Source organism: Corvus brachyrhynchos, unplaced genomic scaffold, assembly GCF_000691975.1.
Source record: "Corvus brachyrhynchos isolate BGI_N302 unplaced genomic scaffold, ASM69197v1 scaffold32, whole genome shotgun sequence".
Classification (NCBI taxonomy): Eukaryota; Metazoa; Chordata; class Aves; order Passeriformes; family Corvidae; genus Corvus; species Corvus brachyrhynchos.
Genome location: NW_008237919.1, coordinates 2,722,537 through 2,727,600, shown reverse-complemented (window position 1 = coordinate 2,727,600; position 5,064 = coordinate 2,722,537).

The following is a 5,064-nucleotide window of genomic DNA, read 5'->3' as shown; positions in this document are numbered from 1 at the left end:
AAATTGGAAGGTGGTGCCTTTATAAAGGAGGTTTTAAATATTGCCTAGGAAGAACTGACTATGAAGTCCAGGCTGACAGAAATACAGTAAAAATTAATAACCCATGGTGAAAGATCATGGATTTCAGGATTAAAAAAAAATTCAGGTGTCAGATAGGGAGTTACTGAACTCTACACCATGGGGAGGAAGGAAGAAAATACAATACAAATTTCAGGCCTGTTTAAAATAAACATAATAGCAAACTATTTCACACAGGGTACTTCTGATTGACAGAGGGGTGGGAAAGCTATCAATGACACTTAGGAGAATTCATCTGGAATACTGGTCATCTATGTTCAAGAAGGAATTGCCATGGGAACCAGTGCAGAGAAAGACTTCAAGACTAGGCAGGAGACAAAAACCAACAGCACTGAAGTCTAGATTCATGCTGTCCAACTTCAGGCACTTCCCAAAGATACATAAAATAGGAGCACTGTCACCAGGGTCTCCTGTAGTCAACGGAAGGAGATGGGCCTCTCCAGTCATTCAGCCTTCCTAAGTTCTGACTTGGCTTCTAAATTAGATGATTTATTTAAATACCCTAACTACAAAGGAAGCATATTGCTCTAGGGAATTTGCATGGCACCCTGAAAAACAGAGGGTCAGAAAAAAACCAGCTGCTCCCAGAACTGTAAACACCACAGAAGAGGTCAAGGTGAGGTTTAGCAGCAAGACAAACTGATACATGCTAGGCACAAATAAACTTTCTTGATAAACAGAAGGCTGACCTTTGGAAACAGCTTTCAATATGCAGATGGGGGAATAAGAAACTTGCCTAGAATTAAATGGCACCTGAATGAATTCAGTTAAGAGGTTATATAATGAACATACCTGAAAGAACAAACATTTCAACTGGCAGATACAAAAAGTTCCTTTCTCATCTGTTTCAATATGCTGTTTTATTTGGATTTTTTCTTACTGAACACAAACAGGACTAATCCTTTATACTGGCATAAAAGGGACTTCTTGTAAAATCACATGTGTTTTGAAAAAGAATTATTGGAAGGTACCGCCCCCTTGTCATTCTCCATCTGCATCAAGGGGAAGGACTGGAAAGTCTGTTTCCTGGGACCAGAATTGCTCAAGACCAAAACCAAGAACAGCTACAGCTGAGCAGCTGACCTACACTCAGCAAACTGAGAAAAATGCTTCCTGCCCAAGGCAAGGGAGGCCAGCTCTCCTAAGTGATGGGCAAATACTGGGCAAGGTGCTGTTCAGAAGGAACAGAAATGCTATCAGCAGGTTCCCAGTTGTCACTGGCACAGGTAGTATGTGCAGTAGGGTGTACAGCTGATGGCAAGTTAGGCAAGTCAGCATCTTTCCACTTTATGGTTGTTGCAGCAACGGAAACTCATTGTCCATGGAGCAGCCCCACGTACAACCTGAAGTGCTTGAACCACACAGTTAAAAGTGTCCAGCAAATACAAACGCGGACTATCGATCGCAGCTGTGTATTGCCAAAAGGGTGGGAGAGCACAGCCAAGGGCCTGGCAAACAGATAGAAGAGGACATGGGAATGTAAGCATAGAAGGATTTTGGCAGGAGCATTGGCAGAAATGAGACTGGAGCATTGTCTCCTGCTATTTAACCCTTCCTAATTTTCAGGGGAATGAGCCTCTATGCACATTGCCAAAAAATAATGTGGCAGAAACAGAGAAATATCAGATTCTTCTACACTGATATTGGCTAACCAGTTGGGTCAACAGCATTCTAATGCAATAGTAACATGTGCTAAGAGAAACAAGATGTATACTCCTGATTATTGTATTGCATGCTGGGGAATGGCTGTGTCACAGTCCCCTAATTCTCTGCAACCCTGGTATTTTGAAAATAATTTGGAAGGATAGAAGTAATTTTGAATTTTATGTTTAAATCTGAGCCTGTGTCTAAAATTATATATATATTTCATTTCAGAATAGCAGAAAGTAGTGATTTTCCTGGGTAATACTTAGCATGAAGTTAGTGGTAGATATTAGGAAACACAAAATTTTGCAAAAGGCAGAGAACCAAGTGAAGCAAGACACAAAGTGACAACATACAAGGCCTTAAGAGGCATGACATACATGATTTTATGACACAGTTTTACAATAGCAATTACATTTATTATTCTAAATCGTTTGTTTGCTAAAGCTTGCCCCACAAGAAACAATAAACTAGAGACAAATATAGAGTCATATAGATTTTTTGTTTAAAAAAATGTGCTAATCCTTATTCCAACAAAATCTTGTTAGCTATTGCAAAATGTTTGCAAGGGCTTTATGTTTGACAGAGTCTTATCTTTCTTTTTCCATGGGGTCACAGTTGCTCTGTAATGCCGTTACTGTTCAGGCTAATGTTTGTGGTCAGTTGCTATTGGCAGTGACAGTCGAAGTTCAGGCAACCAAATTTAGACATGAAATTAATAATGGCATATGTACCAGAGATCTTAAGTATGCATTGTTTCTTCATGACTTACCAGGAAAAATTCTTACTGAGGTCCAAGAAAGCTTGGCATGAATAAATCATATATATGGAGTGAAGGATCTGCCTTCAATGGAGGTAAAAATGGAGGTAAGTGTACACAATGGAGGTAAAAATGGAGATAAGTGTCAGTATAATCTGGATAAAAGGAGACAAAATATCTGGAGTATGAATGTAGCTGGAACCCCCGGCTGTGGAAAGCCTGGGTAGTGTGCCACTGAGGATGTGCTCAGCTGCATAAATACACAGTGTTTCCTAAAGTCCACATATTCTCTACTGCAGAAATTGTTAATTTAAAAAGGATTGGAATTTGACCGCAATATATGCCTCTAGCACCGTACATATAATATAAACAGTACCAAGGCTGTGGAGATTTCTCTGTGACCACTAAGAACTTGCCTGATTTGCACAGTCACGCCTCTGTCTCAGCAGGCAGACTTGCTAAATCCATCTGCTCACCATAAACAATTGAACTTCTTTCCTGACTGCTTTCTTTTCCCTTCAAAATGTCCTCTGTGTGTCCATACACACAGGGCTGCTGAAATTAGAGAAAAAAGTATGACCTGTTTTTGTGTCACCTTACAGCTTTGGACTTCAGCCACCTATAGACACCATGACCTCCCCTCAGTGTCTGAAGTTAATCCTTCAGCTAAGACCAAAACTCCCTCAGGAACTAATAATAGTGACTCTAGTAGTGAGCCTGCCATCACATTTATTTTATTCTGGACTTGGGGTTCTTGGACGTGCTTGGACCACAACTGGCCAGGCTTCCAAAATATAAACAAGAAGACAAGAGGTAAATAATGTAAGAAATCTGAAAGGACCTCCAACACGGATGCTGTGTATTTTTTACTACAGTGTAATACTCCTGAAATATCAGGAACTGCTTAGGCCTCCAATATGTATTCCAGCATTCAAAGGGAAAAAAAAGCTGCAGCTCTTGGCTACTGCTCTCCCTTAAAAATTCATGTCACTTGCAATTGCTGTCTCAGAAATAAGAGGAGTTCTGTGGGAACTGATCAGATATATCTTGCATGTATACCCAGAAGTACATGCCTTCATCTGAGCACCTTCCCAGTGAAGACCTCACATGAGCTTTCCCTTCTTAGTTTTTCTTCCACGACACAAGACCAGGTGCCCTACCTATGCAAAGGAAATGAATGAGTTTCTTTTGCCTGCAGTCAAGTCAGCCCCCAAGCAAGCATTCCACTGTAGCAACAGTAGCCAGAATTGAGGGGGCTGTGGCTGTAATTTATCATAGCAATTTATTTTGGGCAGTGTGACTACATGTCAGTGCTGACAGCATTTGTAGCATTAAGTGTTCCAGAGAGAGGACCATGGCACTGCTAGCAGGCACACACTCTGAAGGCCTGTCAGTTCTGGTAGGTCACTAAAAACACAGACATTTTGCAATATTTGTTCAGGGAATGCCTTAGCATGGCTCATTTTTCAGGTTTGCATGAGCCTGGGATCCTCTTCTGGGTTCAAAGACAGTCATGTCCTAAGGACCAGCAGAAAGGAAAAAGAAAATCCAAAGAATTTTGTACGCAAAGATAACAGGAGCATTGTGTCAAACGAGGAGGAAAATACAGCCATATGAATCAAGGATCCATATGATTCCCTCAATTCTGACTTCTTTACAGCATTTAACAGTGTACAGAGAATACGTCTGGCCATACCTTCAGTTGGTTGTAAATTATCATTGTTTACACATCTTTAAAATAAACTCTGGCATACAAATCCTAAACCACATAAACTGAGTCAGTCACACATGTATGTCCCTCAGCTGGGGTGGAGTTCTTAATTAGACCTTTTCTTGGGGCCTTAGTCAGCATTAAGCTGCCTGTGCTCAAAGGCAGCTCTGCCAAGGTGCAGCTGAGTGACCTTGGATTAGACTGCTACGTGAGAAAGAGCTGTAAGAAGTGAGGGCCACTTACTTTGCTCAAAAGCGGTGCCTACATTGAAGAACTCTCCTCAGTTCTTGCCTGAACTATGTCACGGGTATGACTCTGCCTGGCCACACACACTGATCCAGACCCTGACCCACCTGAGCTGATCTTGGATCCTTCCCATCACTGTGGGCTTGTCTGATGATGACCAGACTGGTGGCTGGTTAGTCCTGGTTATTGTCATTGAACCTGATCTGATCCTGACTCACTGACTTGACTTTTCTGGCTTGACCTCAGATCTCCTTGTCACTATGTTCACTGGGATTGTCACTGGTGATCTGTACTCTTGGCTGAACTTCTAGTCACCACTAGAACTGCTTTGCTATTCTTGTTTGGGTGCTGTGGTACTTGCTAGTGAAGCCACTGCCATGCATGCCTTACTATCACACTCCACTCCCAGCTTGCCTTGCAACTACATAAAACACTTTTCTCCAAAGGATGTCACCTCTCACCTACCCCTGGTATCATCGGTGCCAGAGGGACTGTGACAGCCCTGACACCAGCAGTTCCAGCACAAGCCAGACAATAGGAACACGGATTGCCGGCACCATGTCACTCTGCATTTAGCCAAAGATTTTTGTTAGAAATCTGTCTTGAGCCAGCCTACTGGCGCCAT